Raw genomic sequence first — 16,344 nt, forward strand, 5'->3', positions numbered from 1 at the left:
ATGGGTACCATCAAATAAGCATCCTTGAGGTCTATCCTGGCCATCCAGTCCCCTTGTAATAGTATGTCCCTGAGGAGATGGATCTCCTTGATTTTGAAGTGTCTGTACACCACAAAGTTGTTAAGGGCTAGCAGATTGATAACTGGTCTCAACCTGTGCTTCCCTTTGACTAGGAATACATTGCTTATGAAGCCTCCTGATGTCCCTGACACTTGTACTATGGTCGCTTTGCGTTCTAGCTTTCTCAGCTCTAGCTCTAAAAGCTGATGATCTTCTATGCTTGATTGCATATGACTTGGGGGATACACCTGATTTGGTGTTGTGTGAACATCTATGTGAAAACCTTGTACTGTCTCCAAACCCCAAGCATCATGGGATATGGCTTGCCAAGCGCCTACATGATTCACCAGTCTCCCTCCTACTGTAGGGAGGCTTTGTGTCTACAGCGCACTTGAGCTTGCTCGCTCTCACCTGAGTTACTCTGTTGGTAGTCTCCTTGTTGCCATCCTCTGCCCCTTCCTCTTCCTCCGGAGGGGAAGAATGGATTTGGCTTTCGATCTTCTTGATCCCTCCATTGTGATCTGTCACCAAAGGACCTGTTGTAATGGTATCGGCTGGAAGAGCAGCCCTCCCGAACATATGTCTGCCAAACACCCTCTTCAGCGAGGCTTGTGCCTTGTCACGGGCTGTGTGCGAGTTGGCAAACCCGGTCAGTTCCTTTATGAAGGCGTCTCTGAACAATTTCCCTTTCGCGGCTGCTGTTGAGTCTGAAGCTGCAAGCTTGCTAAGCTTGGGGTCTATCTTCACTAGTAGTGAACTCCTCCTCTCGGGCGTAAATGCATAGTTGGCATTACCCAGCATGCATATGGCCCTCTGGGCCCATCTGGTTAAAATCACCGGATCCACTGATTCATTTTTCTCTCGGGCCTCTTCTGTCATCCGGAGGATTTTATTGAGAGGACCTATGATGTCCAACATCTTGTCTTGGCAGGAACACCAGGAGCTGTTTAGGCCTTACCTCAAATCCTTTATGTATTTGCCCATGAAGGTCATCATCTTTTCGTCGATCTCAGGTGTGTCCGCTATCCCATTGGGGAGAAAGGGTCTTGGTCATTCCGCCCTTAGTTTACTTCTGACTTCCTTTGCCATCAGTGCCCTAAGGTGTTTTTTTAAGATAGGTCGCCACCTTTTTAGACGACTCCTACTCTGAGGATCGGGGGTGGACTAGCACATCAGGGTCAAACTCGTCACCCCCTTTAACATCTTCCTCCTCAGCCTTTCTTTTCTTTGGAGCTTTCCTGTGTTCCTCTTCCGAAGATGATATGGACACAACTTCCTCCTCAGAGGACTCTTGCCAGTCGTCATCCTCTTCGCCTGAGTAACTGGATGAATCATCATGCCACCTGCTGCTCTTTGCCCTGGATCTCACCTTTCTACTCTTGCCACCCTTCCTCTTCTGTGGCGTGCCCGGGGGAGGGCGGTCTGTTTGTGGTGCTGTGTTAAACAAACTCGCCTGTCCTAACAGAACGATTCTAAGGTGATCTGATGAGGAATCGGAATATATATATTGCCCGTCACACACTACACTCTTTGGCCAGCAGGTGGTTCTGTATGAAGCAACTCGTCCGTTCTGACAGAACGTTCGCAATATAAATATGATAAGGAGCTTTCTCCCGCACTCGCTCTGGTGATTACCAACTCTCTAACGGTCATGGAAGTGGCAGCAGAGCGCCAAAACTAGGATTCCGTCACGTTCCGATCACCTCCATGCCCGCTGTGCCTTTGAAATTGCAGTCGCCGGAGGAGCCGGCAAATCTAAACTTCAATAAATTCCTAAAGCTTTATTTTCCGCCACGCGCCTGTTGCCTGCGCTGCGCTTCCCTGACTCAAAGCTGCAAGCAATCACACTAAAATGCACATAACCACACATCAAACATATCAATTAAAATTTGGCACACTTAACTGGCTGCTCAAGCAGCAAAGAAAGAGTGGTTTTCATGGGAGTTACTGTGTTTATGTGGAGACCTGACTGTGGATTGGACGTTTGTTGACACGTGTTTATCAGGAACCAATAATACCTGGACTACCAAAGACTCAAAACAAGTGGGACTTGTAGTTTGCTCTTGGTATTTTGTTGTATTATTGTTTGTTTTCATTGCTGCTTGAGAATTAAAGTTATGGAGAAAGCATAATCCGAGCCTCCGGTCTTGACATAGAACTTCAACCTCCCCCTCTCTGATCTTCTCAATATCCTGCTGGTTTGGTTGCTATACCTGTATGAATAAAACCAACACTGAGACTAACCATTATTAGGGAGGGAAATCACATTTCTAAATTTCAACATTGTCTATGTCTCATATAACATTAAAGTCTTCCTGAGCACTCACTCTCATTTTAGTGATTGTAAGGGTAGGGTAATCCGTTGCCTCTGTGTCTTTACTAGAATCATGACTTCCTATAACGCTAGTATGTAACATCTGTATTCTATGTCAACACTGGAGGCTCGGATTATGCTTGTTCAAAGCTTACTTACCACCAATAAAGCTACCTGATCGATTGGTCAAAAATAAAGCTTTTTAAAAGATGACTCATTTGACCAGTCTGTTGCCTTCATAATGTCTTCCAGATGTGGACCAACACTATTCGCATTTGACGCCATTGTGCCATAACATAATGTGCTCCATATATATACAGATATCAATGCCTGCCTGTTGCATGCTCCATCTTACCACCTGGCTAAGGTTGCTGACGCTACCGCGGCAAAGGATTTCTGCAGTGCTATAAGTAGCTGGGATCCCCCTGCTGGTCTAATTTGATCTGCCATGACTTTGTATGCTGCAGACATCTCACTGGGCACATTGCTCTGAAAATGATGTATAAGTCACTGATTTAAATCCCCTCTTCAACCTCCTGCCGATGTTAAACATAACCCCCGAAAAGGAAAAAGATTTCTGGGCAACCTCCAACGCTCTGACGTCTGATACTGTTTTGAAAGAGATGAGACAGAGCTTCGTTGTTAGCTTATTTATTTATTTACTGTGCATTTGTAAGGTGCTTATACATCAGGAATTTGTGTTTAAATATCGCTTTCCTCAACAACTCATTCGTCCTCATTACAGGTCGGGCGGTCCGGAAATAACAGTGGCGGTAAACCCGCCGCCACTGTTAATTCCGGACCGCCCGATCCCGACTCCTGCAGGCGGGTGATCTGACCTGGCGGGTTTAACACCGCCCGCCTGCAGGCGGACGTGGAAACACCAGCACCATCACGAGATGGTACCGGTGTTTCCACTTCGCCATTCCCATTGAGTCCTATATAGGACTCAATGGGAATGGGGATTTACCGAATTCCGCCTCCGGAATTCCCGGGGCACCAGGGTCGTAATGCCCTGGTATTTCCGGGAGTTGGCGGGATGGTAATACGAGTCCGGCGGTAACCAGGTGGTTTTACCGCCTCGGTTACCGCCGGAATCGTAATGAGGCCCATTATATGGCCAGCTTTGAAATAGTCTTAAAACATGTCCTGCGACTACCTGAAACTGGTACTTCGGGGATGTGGCTTTGGCCCATGTTTCACCAAGCTAGTGCTTGCAAACTTTCAGTTTCCAACCACCCGCTTCAGGGTTCATTCTCGGTGGTCCTTCCCGATATCCCTGGGTAAGGAGACTAGACAGGGTTGCCCTTTATCCCCCCTAGTATTTGCCTTGGCTAGGGAGCCCTGGCTCAGAGAGTTTGCCTTCACCCCGACATCCAGGGCTTTAGATATGGCAGATGACATGCTATGTTTTCTGAAAAACTCACCTCTCTTCCGGCTCTCATAGACCTGTTGGCCTAATTGTTAATTGTTGTACATATTTCAGGGGCTACCAGTGCTCATCCCGTAACGGGAACTACTTGACCTACAAAAGGCAGTGGGACAATTCATCTGGCAATGGAAAAAAACACATATCCCTCTTCTGCTCCTCATAAGGAGGTAAATGCTGGGTGGCCTGGCCTTGCCTTTGATCCCACATTACTATCGGGCTGCTCAAGCTGGGCTGGGCTGGAGCAAGCAAAGCACCCAAATGGAAGGACATAGAACAATTTGCATCTTCCTTCCCCCTGGTTCATTTGCCATTCCTCCCCAAGGAAGCGTGTCGACAGCGAGGCCCCACGTTGAATACTACCCCAGCGACTCTCCAGAGCTGAGATAAATCCTGTGCTCAGAAGGGATTTAGGTGGGGCCTAGGTCCACTCTTGCCCATTAGCCAAAACCCAGCATTCACCCCGGGCCAACAAGCAAGAGCGATCCAGCGCTAGGCCTCTGGTGAACTCCTGAGATTGCCGGACCTCTATGGCGGCAGGGGGCCCCTGACTTTTGTCGAGTGTAAGGGGAAATTGAATCAGAGCAGTTCCATTATGGCCAATTGCATCATTGGTTGACTAATGCTACGGTACGGCAGGCTGGATCACACACCCCCATCAGGCATAGAACTTACAATTCTAGAAGGGCAAAAAACACATAGAATATCGACATGTTATAGGCTTCTGTAAAGTGCCACACCGGTGGAGATGTTCCCCTACAAGGCGGCATGGCAAAAGGAATTAGGGCTGAAAATCTAAGGAAATGGACCAGAGGCCCAAAAAACCTTGCGCTGCGCCTTTGGAAAGGAAGGGGTGCTAAAGTTGTGCTACCGCTGGTATTTGTCACTGCAACACGTTCATGCTATGGTCCCCACCTACTCCGACAGATGCTGGCATGGAAGCGGGGAGCTGGGTTATCTTGCTCATATGTGATGGCATTTTGCCCGGTACTTCAGTCATTTTGGCTGGTGGTGCGCTCCAAAATGAAAGAGATTACAGGCACCCTGCTCCCCATCGAATCACTTGTCCTATTACTGGGGGATGCCCCCGAGAATGGTTTGTTTCCGATGTTAGGTGCCAGGGCTGAATTGATCTACCAGCTGCTTATTGCAGCCCGAATCACTCGGGCACGCTTTTGGAAGGTAGTAGAGGGACCATACATCTCTTACTAGTGGGTGAAGATGTGGGAATTGTTTGGGATGGAGAAACTCTCAGCGCTAGCGGAGGGGAGGATGCCTAAATTCTCACATGTATGGGGGCCTTTCTTAGAACATGTGGCGGACAAAGAACAGATGTTTTTCCAGCCTTTACTCTTGAAACACCTCACCAAGCCATGATTAAGTGTATTCAAGTCAAGGACCAGGCTGTCGGCAATGTGGTACTCTCCTCTTTCTGTTTTTTTTTCTTTTTAATTTTCTCTCCCTTCTCTCTCTCTTCTGCTCTGGCTTCTTTCTTTCATCTTCCACTTGATGATTAAATGGCTGTGTTAAGCATAACAGTTAAATTGTTTAAAAAAAACAAATGTTGATGCCATGCTGTTTTTTTCTGGTTGGACGTCATAAATTGTTATCCTTGTATTGTGCTCATCGGAATTTCAATAAAAATATATGTTTAAAAAAAATAAATAGTCTTAAAACCTTCTTCACATCCCGCAGGCATGTATATTTAGGCGCTGGTAGATGTGGAACTCTTATTCCTCTGTGTAGTCTGCAAACTAAAGGATGCTTGCTCATTGGTCGGCCTTCTACCCAAGGATGGTCTGCCGATATTGCAGACCGACAAGTAGGAATTGTTCTGTACGCTTTCCTTTGAGCTGCTAACGCCACTAAGAAATTTACCATGTGAATTGCACCCACTCCAGTGGGATGTATGTATCTCACTAGACACCAGCTATGCCACTTTGTCCAAATGGCTTTATATGCTTTCCTGGTTCCTGGACCCATGCTTCCTCTATGATTCTTCAGCCTCTCCTGAAAGTCCGGCAGACAACAGGCTCTCTGGGAATTGCCCATGCCATTAATGTCATGTCTCTCTTTCAGCAGCAATCCTTGTGGCATAGATGACGGCGGAGCCACACTGTCCCAGTTGCCTCATCCAACATGGTGCCGGCTGCGCTGGGTGACGGTCTAGCTGTTCGGAGTACTACATGCTCTGTCATCACCTCTCCGCCGTCTGCATTGGCTCAGATTTCGGGAAGTCTACAAGAGAGCCATTACCAATGCAACGGTGCATTACTACTCCATTAGTAAGACACTTGTAAGTTTGTTACCTACCCAATCTATGTACCTGTGCTCTCTTGCTGTCAGCCTCTTACCTTCTTTCTCAATCTATGTTGTTCCACCTTTCTCTCGCACTTCATTTCACTGCAGATCGGTTTCCATAGCCACCGCTAGGATCGAGGATTGTGGATGAAGCATTAAGTCCCAGCGTCTTCCCTGACCGCGTCCCAGAGCTTCCATCTTTTACATCGTGCTGGCTACGGGTAGGACTGTGACCCACTTTCTTCTGCACCAAGACAACACCAAGACAACAAACACAGGCTGTATGACAACTCTGAACTTCTACATTCTTCTCCCTTATACTTGCCTCATATTGTTGTTCACTGCAGCGCGTGATTTCTGAGGCTTAACCCTTCCGAAGATACACATGAATCCATACCGCAACCACAGTGTTACCAGTAATTAAGAATAACTTCATATCTGGGTAGTATACTACGACAACAAGAACAACACCCAACAGAACCATCAGAGTTTTATTCCCCAGAGGGTTTCCATGGGACTTTTGTCTTCCCTGTCAGCAATAACAGGGAGATAAAGGTTTCAGGGCAGCTCTTCACTGTCTACGCACCACTGCTGCAGCTGATCAGGTTAGTCCTAAGAACTTTGTGTCTTGTATTAATAACAGATAGCAACCCCCAAAAACATTTGTATTTACCATGGATCAGATGCAGCAATTGGTAGCAGCAGTCCAGAATTTAACATTGGAAGTGAAAATCCTTAAGCAAGAAAAAGTTTTATTAAGACAGCAAGTTTTTCCCACTCCAGGGGCGGATGAATTGAGTCCAGTTCCCTTGCCTGGGGATAAATATGATGGACACTCCCATAAATGAAAGGATTTTTTGGATCCATATACAATTCAATTTACTTTCAAGGCAGCTTATTTCCCATCTGATAGGGGTAAGTAGAACATCTAATTTCCCATTTGACTGGAGCAGCAAGTAGCATGGGCCATCCCCTTAGTCACCACCAAAAATCTGATTCTGCATTCAGATCCATATCCAGCATTTACAAACAGTCACCATGCCATGTTTGGGTGTCACGAGATACCCGTATTGACACAAGAACAGTTATTAGACTTTAAGCAGGGATCTTTGGAACTGTTTACATATATAACATGATTTAAGCAGATGGCAGCAAATACCGCTTGGCCATATGAGGACTTGAAAACTATATTCAGAAGGGGTCTTTCGGAAGAAAGATGAAATCTCAAGAGTGCCCCGGTCAGCAAACTTAGCTGAGATGATCACTCATACCATGAAGATGTATTACCGTTTGTAGGAACGGTGTGTAGAAGGGTAGACCGGTTCGACAAATGTCTTAAGAACCTCGTACCCCTTCTGTAAATCTAGAAACGGAATAACCCATGCAATTGGAAGTAGCCTGGGGTCCTTTATCTACCGAAGAGCGAAACAGTCAAAGATCATTAGGATTATGTATGTATTATGGGTCTATGTGTCATCTGGTTAGAGAATGTTCTGTGGCACTGCCTTGACATCCGGAAAAATGCAAACTCCCAGTTGTAGAGGGAACCATGATTCAGAAAGATATGATATGATATGATATGATATGATATGATATTTGTAACGCGCCTATACACAAGTGTTTCAAGGCGCGACGAGGCAGGGAGGGAGGGAAACAAGGGGAAGACAGACAAACGATCCTACTAGGCCAGGTGTCATTCAGATCGCGCAAGTGCAGAGGTAAGGGGAAAAGGAGAAAGTGCAGGGGGAGGAGGTGGGGGGGAAGTGCGGTACAAGGTAAGTAGCGTAAAAAATAAATAAATAATAAGTAATAAATAAAAGGGCCAGCTGGTGGCAAGTGCGAGGTAAGTGCAGAGCAAGTGCTGGGAAGGGGGCTGTAGGGATGCAGTGACAGTCCCACAGTGCAGGGGGAGCCAGGGAGGCAGTGCAAGTGGAGAGTGGCTGGGACCTGGACCGAGGTCGCTGAGAGTGGCTCAGATGCAGGTTTAGTGCAGAATTCAGTGGGGAGTTAAGCAGGTTTAGCAGGGGAGAGGGAGAGAGAAGGCAGAAGCGAAGAGGAAGGTTTTGAGGTGCTTCCGGAACCGGAGATGGTTCTCCTCAAGTTTCAGGGAGGCAGGAAGGCTGTTCCAGAGGGAGGCCCCTGCTGCGGAGAGAGATCTACCCCCAGCTCGTTGCTTCGAGAAGCGGCTGACCATGAGGGAGTTGGAGAAGGATGAGCGAAGGGCTCGTGAAGGAAGATATTTAGGAAGAGAGAGTTGAAGGTATTTAGGCCCCAGGCCCCAGAAGGCCTTGTGGACAATGCAGAGGGTTTTGAACTTAATCCTCGCAGCCACTGGGAGCCAGTGAAGAGATTTCAGTCCTGGAGAGATACGGTCCCTGGGCTTGAGGCCAAGGACAAGTCTCGCAGTTCTGTTCTGGATAAGTTGCAGAGGGCGGAGAGTGGAGGCAGGCAGATTAAGATAGAGGCTGTTACAGTAGTCCAGCCTTGAGAGAACCAGGGCTCGGGAGACAGTGAGCTTCTGGGGGAAGGAGAGGAAGGGAAGAATACCTCTGAGGAGGTGCAGCTGGTAGTGTGACTTCTTAGAGACGTCAGATATATGAGGAGAGAAGGAGAGTGTGGAGTCGAAGATGACCCCAAGGTTTTTAGCCTTGCAGGTAGGGGCAGGAAGGGGGCCAAGGGAGGCCGGCCAGAGAGCTGCAGGGAAGGAGGGAGTGGGTGTGCCGATGAGTAGAATCTCAGTCTTACTGGCGTTAAGGCAGAGGTCATTGGCGGCACACCATTCCTGGATAGCAGACAGACAGTCGGAGATGAGGGAAGGAGAGGAGGAGGCCGAGGGTAGCCTGAAAATGAGCTGGGTATCGTCCGCATAGCACTGGAAGTAGGGGCAGAGAGCGGCGATGCGGTGGGCAAGGAGTGCCAGATACTGGTTGAAAAGCCAGGGAGAGAGGTTGGATCCCTGGGGGACACCACAGGTGGAGAAAAAGATGTCAGAGAGGAAGGAGCCCATTTGGACCTGGGAGGGTCGACCGGAAAGGAAAGAGGTCAGCCATGCCAGAGCCTGACCAGTGATACCCAGGTTATCACGGAGACGGTTGAGCAGGATGGCATGGTTGACAGTGTCAAAGGCAGAGGAGAGATCGAGCAGAATGAGAACACAGGGAGTGTTGGAATCGAGGTTCAGGAGCAGGTCCTCACGGATGTTCAGGAGAGCAGTTTCCGTGCTTCGGGCCGCTCTGAAGCCGGATTGATGGTCATGAAGATTACCAACAGATTCAGCATGGAGGTTAAGCTGGGAGATGGCCAGTTTCTCCAGGAGCTTGCCCAGGAAGGGAGTGATGGAGATTGGGCGATAGTTGGCCGGGCAGGAGGGGTCGGAGGAGGGTTTCTTGAGGAGGGGGTGCACAAGGGAGTGCTTGAGGGGGGATGGGAAGACTCCAGAGGCGAATGAGTGGTTGCAAAAGGCACTTATGTTCCCCTATTCAGACAGATAGTTCTCAGTCTAGCTCTTCCTTTAAACATTCTATAGTGGTACTCAGAGTGACGTTGACATTTTCAGATACCGAAATACATAACATCCCCACCTTAATCATTCTTGTGTCAATACGGGATTTGGGGGCAGCAGGTGTGTTTATTGATGACCAGTGGGCAAGAAAGCAAGGGACTCCACGAATATCCAAAGAAATTCAAATCCTGTGTAAGGAGTCGACAGTACACCGTTAATTTCAGGAACTATCAGCGAACATACCACACCTCTGTCCATACACATAGCATCCCATCAAGGACAGATCTCCTTTCACATCATCAAAGCTGTTCACTATCCAGTTATATTGGGATTACCTTGGTTACAATTTCATAATACCTATGTTTACTGGAAGGCAGGCTTGTTATTCTTGGGGTCAGAATATTGTGTTTCCCATTGCCTAACTGAAGGTTCTGTAGGGGTTTGTTCTTTATCCTCAGGATCCAGAAAGACTGCAGCGGCCATCATAGACAACATTCAGTTTCTTCCCGAGCAGTATCAGTCATATCAAGACATTTTTAAGAGTCCCAGTTCAAAGAACTTCCTCCCCATCGACAAGATGATTGCATTAGCAATCTCATCCCTGACAAACCTGTGCCTTTTGGCTGCATATACATCCTGTCGGATAAGGAAAAACAAGTATTAAAGGCATATTTACACAACAATTGAAATAATTCAAATCTCCAGCTGGTGCTTCATTGTTCTACATTCCCAAGAAGAACAAGGAAGTGTTACGTCCATGTATCAATTTCAGGCGATTGAACAAGATCACAATTCCAGATCGGTATCCCATGCCTTTAATTCATGATATATTAGAAGCTGTTAAAGGGGCATCTGTTTATGCAAAACCTGATCTTCTGGGTGCTTACTATCTCGTCAGAGTTCAAGCTGGATATGAATGGAAGACAGCATTCTGGACCCCTTTTGGCCACTGTCAGTACAGAGTAATGCCGTTTGGTCTCTTGAATGCTCCAGCTATTTTCCAACGGTTCATGGACCATGTGTTTTCCGACCTTCTGTTACAGTCCGTTATTGTGTATCTAGACAATATTTTGGTTTATTCACGTAATCACACAGACCATACATATCACGTTCAAACTGTTTTACAGCATCTTAGAGAAAATAGTCTTTTTTGTAAGCTGAAAAAGTGTGTATTTCATCAGTCAGAAGTCACTTATTTGGGTTATGTTCTGTCAGCCAAGGGCACCGCTGTGGATACCAGCAAAGTAGCTGCAGTCTTGGAATGGCTGTCTTCCAGGATGGTTAAGGAACTACGACGACTCCTAGGTTTCACTAACTTTTATAAGGAATTCATTTCGAGCTTCATACTGACAATATTGCCATTGACGGCCTTACACAAAAAAGGAGTCAAGTTCAATTGGTCCCCACCGCTAATGAAGCATTCAGCAAACTGAAGGCTGCATTTACTTCTTTCCCGATATTGCAGACTGCAGATCAAGAAAGACATTTTGAGTTGTGTGCTTCATTTAGCGCCTTTGGACCTGTGCTCAAACAACCTGATGAATTGGGGAAGGAATTCCCTGTGGATTACCTATACAGTACAATACTCCCTTCTGAATTGAATTACACTGTGTTGGAAAAAGAATTATTGTCAATCTAAAATGCCTTTCAGAAATGAAGCCATCTTCTATTGGAGGTTAAATTCCCAGTGGAAATCAGGACAGATCACCAAAAGCTGAAGAGCCTTCAATATGCAGAGACTCAAAATATTTGCCCGGCCCGCTGGCCTTATTTTTTCTCCCCATATGACATTACATTCTCGATCATTCCGGGAAAGACTGATGCTTTGTCCCGAAAGTTAGGAACCACTCGCAATCAATTTCTATCGGAAACGATTTTTCCCAAGGCTGTTTAGATTTGTGCAATATCAAACTTCCTTCAGACATTGAAATGAGATAGTCTGACTCATGACACCTACTGCAAGGAGATGGCTATCACTTATAGTCTTGCATAAGAGAATGGCTATTATTTCCACGATACTCAGGTCCTGATTCCTACTCCTTCATTGTGAAAGGAAGTCCTACATCTATGCCATGACACAGTGGTGGCAGGACATCATGGACTCTAAATCATATACAGAGATATTTTTGGTGGCCAGACATGGTCAGGGATGTACAGGATTATCTCTCTTCTTCTGTGACCTATTTGCAGTCTAAGGTTCCTAGGAGACCTCCACTGGGACATTTAGTACAATCTGCATTACGTACCAAGCCATGGCAGAAGATTTCCACAGACTTTATAGTAGATCTACCCCCTGCAAATGGATATACTACTATAATGGTTACTATCGACTACTTTACTAAATTAGTTAATTTCCATGCTTTACCCTCTATTCCCACGGATCTCAAATGGCTAGACTTTTTGTGAGCGCTATTTTTTCAGAACATGAATTACTTAACACTGTCCTTTTCGATAGATGTCCTCAATATACCTCAAAATACTGGTGTTTAGTTTGTTTGTCCCTGAACATTCAGCAGGCCCTCCGCTCGGGTTATCATCCTCAAACCAATGGCCAAACTGAACGATTGAACCAGACTCTGGAAGGTTATTTGCAATTTTTTGTATCTGTGGCTCATGATAATTGGATGGATCTCTTATCTCTCGCAGAAGTTGCATCTAATAATGCAAAACACTCTGCTCTGGGTACAAGTCCTTTTGTTTGCTCCTATGTACATCATCCTGCCTGTTTCCCCACCGTCACCCAAACGGCTACTCCATCACCTGACATTGATGCCTTGCTTTCGGACATACAACAGGGACATAAGTTGGCTCTCACTGCCATTACAGTGTCACAGTTTTCCCCCCTTCTCACCCTTCTCACCTGTCTGTGTTGCCTGATGTCCTCTTTAGGCGGAGTCTTCTTTCATATGGTTCGGGACTTAAATAAGCCCGCTCAGCCGTCCTCGTTCCAGATTATGTTCAGCTTCGATGTCCAGGATCAAGGTAAAACTCCGGGAAATTTCAGGAAGGAGTAGGGGGGCATGCAGAAGCGGCGCAGGGATTCTGGGAAGACTGGATAAGAAGGAAGAAAGTCGGAAGAATGGAATCCAGGGGCCAGGGAATAGCAAGTAGCACAAGAGAAAGTACGGAGCACACGTCCGATCACAGCTAGCAGCAGCGTTGAGACACGCAGGGCCGCGGCGGTGTGGTTTCTTTATAGAGGACGCTGCGTAGAACGTGAAGACTGGTGAGCAGCGTTCTGAGCTTGCCGCCATATTGGTAGTATTATGGAGTGTAAGGCCCGACGTGTCAGCGACCAGGAGGCCCTGAAGGGGCGAGTTCGATGGTTCATGACAGCATGCCTCCTCCGGAAACTCCTTCCACCGGGTTTGCCCGGGTGTATGATATGGAACCTTCTGAGTAACCTGGGGGTATTTAAATTTGAGATAGGTTCCCAAGTGCGTTCGCTGGAGGGATATCCTTTCCATTCCACCAGGTACTGGAGTTTGCCACGTCTATATCTAGAATCGCAAATCCTGGAGACCTCATACTCCAGTTGGTCATTGACGAGCACTGGTTTGGGCCGAAGGTTAGTTCGAGAGGTCTGGACATATGGCTTCATTAAGGACGTGTGAAAGACTGGGTGGATTTTCTTCCAGGAGTCTGGTAACTTGAGTCGGTAGGCCACTGGGTTGATGATTTCCTTTATAAGGAAGGGCCCATAACATAGAGGAGCCAATTTATTTGGTCACAGATGCCGTGGCAGCTGCTTCGAGGATAGCCAAACCTTATCCCCTATTGTGTAGGAGGGGCTTGCTCTTCGTTTGGTGTCCGCATACAGTTTGGTCTGGGTCCTGGCCTTCTCTAATTGTTCTTTGTCTTCTCTTTGAACATTAATTAGTGTTTCAATCCAGGAGTCGACTGTGGGAACTGGTGTAGGATGTGGAAGGACGGAGGGTAGAACCGAAGGGTGGAATCCTTGGCTACAGAAAAAAGGACTGGTCCTAACAGCAGAGTGGTCCGAATTATTATAGGCAAATTCAGCCACCGGTATTAAAAGGGACCAATCGTCCTGGACCTTGGCAGTGAAACAACGGAGATATTGTTCCAAGGTTTGATTTACGCACTCTGTGGCTCCGTTGGTTTGGGGATGATATATTGAGGAAAGAGCGCGTTGGATTCCTAGTATTTGGCAAATATGTTTCCAGAACTGAGAAATGTATTGGGGCCCTCTGTCCGATATGATCTTGGAAGGAAGTCCATGTAGTCGGAATATGTGTTCCAGGAAAATTCCAGCAAGTTCTGACGAGGATGGCAGTTTATACAGAGGTGTAAAAAGGGCCACATGAGTGAACAAATCAATGGTGACCATGATGGTTGTGTATCCCCTGGAAGGTGGTAATTCCACAATGAAGTCTGTCGCTATGAATTCCCAAGGCCTTGTTGGAAGTGGAGGTTGCTGCAGTAGACCAGCCGGTCTTTTGTTGTCATGTTTGTTTTGATTACAGACAGAGCATGCCTGAATATACAGTTGTACGTCAGCTTTCATTCCAGGCCACCAAAATTGCCTTTGTATTAATCGGAGGGTATTGGTAATACCACGATGTCTGGAGTAAAGAGAATCGTGACAGAGATTTTATTATCCTTTGCTGTAGTTTTTGTGTTGGGATGACCAAGACATTGTCTTTGAACAAGTATCCATGTTTGGTCTTCAATTCCCACTGGTTCTTGTCCGAGATATCTTTCCAGAGCTCCGAGGATTGAGTCTGAATGCGGACTTCATCTAGGAGGCTGGTCGCCTGAGCTACAAATATTGTGTGGGGAAACATCTTGGGAAATGTTCGGTCTTCAGGAGGTTCATAGTCAGGGCGCAGAGACAAGGCGTCAGCGATTATGTTCTGTTTTCCTGGAACATAGTGAATCTGGAACTGGTATTGGGCAAAGAAGAATGCCCAACGGGCCTGACGGCTGTTCCTGCATTCCAGGGCCTGTAACACTTGGAGATTTCGATGGTCCGTTCAAACCTGGACAGAATGTTTAGCTCCTAGAAGTAAATGACACCACTCGGTGAAGGCTTGACGGATGGCTAGAAGTTCCTTTTCTAAGACTGAGTAATGAGTTTCACTGGAGGTCAATGTCCGTGAAAGATAGGCAATAGGATGTTCCAGTCCGTCATCGAGTTCCAGTTTCAGAACTGCTCCGATGGCATATTTAGAGGCGTCTGTTTCCACTAGGAATGGTCGATTTATATCAGGTTGAGCCAGGATGGGGGCTTGTGTAAACTCTGTTTTCAGGCGTTGGAAGGCCTTCTCCTGGGCTGAGGTCCAATGATAGGGAGTATCTTTCTTCAACAAGGAGATAATCGGTTGAACAATCTCGGAGAAGGATGGTATAAACGTCCAATAGAAATTGGCCAAGCCCCGGAAAGATTGGATCTGTTTTACGGTGGTCGGAGTTGGCCAGGATAGTATGGCCTTAACCTTGGATTGATCCATTCCTATGCCATCTGGGCTAAGGACAAATCCTTGATAGTGAACAGTGGAAACATGAAAAAAGCATTTCTCAGGTTTTGCTAGAAGCTTGTGTTCACGTAGCCGTTGTAACACTGCTTTAACATGTTCTTCATGCTTGAGAGGATCCTTAGAGAATATCAAAATATCGTCCAAGTAGACGATGACGAAAAGAAATAACATATCCGAAAACACCCGATCCATAAAGCGTTGGAAGATTGCCAGAGCATTAGAGAGTCCAAAGGGCATGACCAAGTATTCATAATGACCAAAGGGTGTTCTGAAGGCTGTCTTCCATTCATCTCCTTCTCTAATACGAATCAAATGATAAGCACCCCTGAGATCCAATTTGGTAAATATTACGGCTCCTCTTACGGCTTCCAGGATATCTGAGATCAAGGGTAATGGATAACGATCCTTAAGGGTGCACTGATTAAGACCTCGATAATCAAGACAAGGTCTGAGCTCCTTGGTGTCTTTTTTAGGAACAAAAAATAATGAGGCTCCAGCCGGAGACTTGGATGGGCGTATGGTGCCGTTTTCTAGGTTAGTATCTAGGTATTCACGAAGGGCCTTTTTCTCGGGTTCAGACAGAATAAACATCCTTCCAAAAGGAATCACAGCTGAAGGTTCGGTTTCAATAGCACAGTCCTCAGGCCTATGGGGTGGTAAGGCTTGGACAATAGCAGAAGAGAACACATCGGCGTATTCCTGGTGGGCTTTAGGAACCTGGATGATGTTGGAGACCATAAGAGGACCTTGCTGGGTTGTTGAACGTTCTTCTGATGTTGTCGGAGAAGGATCCAGGAGCAGACAATGGGACATGCAAAATTCAGAACCTAGGAACAGGGAACCTGCTGTCCAATTGATGTATGGGTTGTGTTTTTGTAGCCAGGGCATTCCCAATACCATTGGGTAATGGGCAGATTTTATAATGTCAAAATGTATCTTTTCTCGGTGATGGTTTATAGCAAGCTCAATTTCCTTAGTCTGAAGGGTTATGGGTCCAGAAGAGAGAGGTCTTCCATCAATTGCTTCTACAGGTTGCAAGACATTCCGGGATTCGTAGGGAATATGATGTTTAAGGACCCATTCCTGATCTATGAATATTCCCATGGCCCCACAGTCCACTAGTGCCAGAATGGGGTAGGATTCCTTCTTGGATGACGATAGGAAGGCCTGTAAGATTACCAGGGAGTTTTGTCCAGGAGAGTTCAAGGATGGTATAGATGTGGAGCCTGCATCTCTC

At 46.6% G+C, this 16,344-nt stretch overlaps 1 protein-coding gene across 1 annotated transcript in view; it reads left to right on the plus strand.

The window, feature by feature from the left end:
* Window positions 1-6,225: 6,225 nt before the first annotated feature.
* ASTE1 (asteroid homolog 1) overlaps window positions 6,226-16,344 on the plus strand; it is a 278,567-nt gene continuing 268,448 nt past the window's right edge. Inside the window, exon 1 of the mRNA XM_069648726.1 lies at window positions 6,226-6,325. The gene's annotated coding sequence lies outside the window, so the exon portion shown is untranslated. The remainder of the gene's footprint in view (window positions 6,326-16,344) is intronic.

The sequence above is a fragment of the Ambystoma mexicanum genome, chromosome 2q (genome assembly GCF_040938575.1).
Source record: "Ambystoma mexicanum isolate Mex_15411 chromosome 2q, UKY_AmexF1_1, whole genome shotgun sequence".
In the NCBI taxonomy this organism is placed as follows: domain Eukaryota; kingdom Metazoa; phylum Chordata; class Amphibia; order Caudata; family Ambystomatidae; genus Ambystoma; species Ambystoma mexicanum.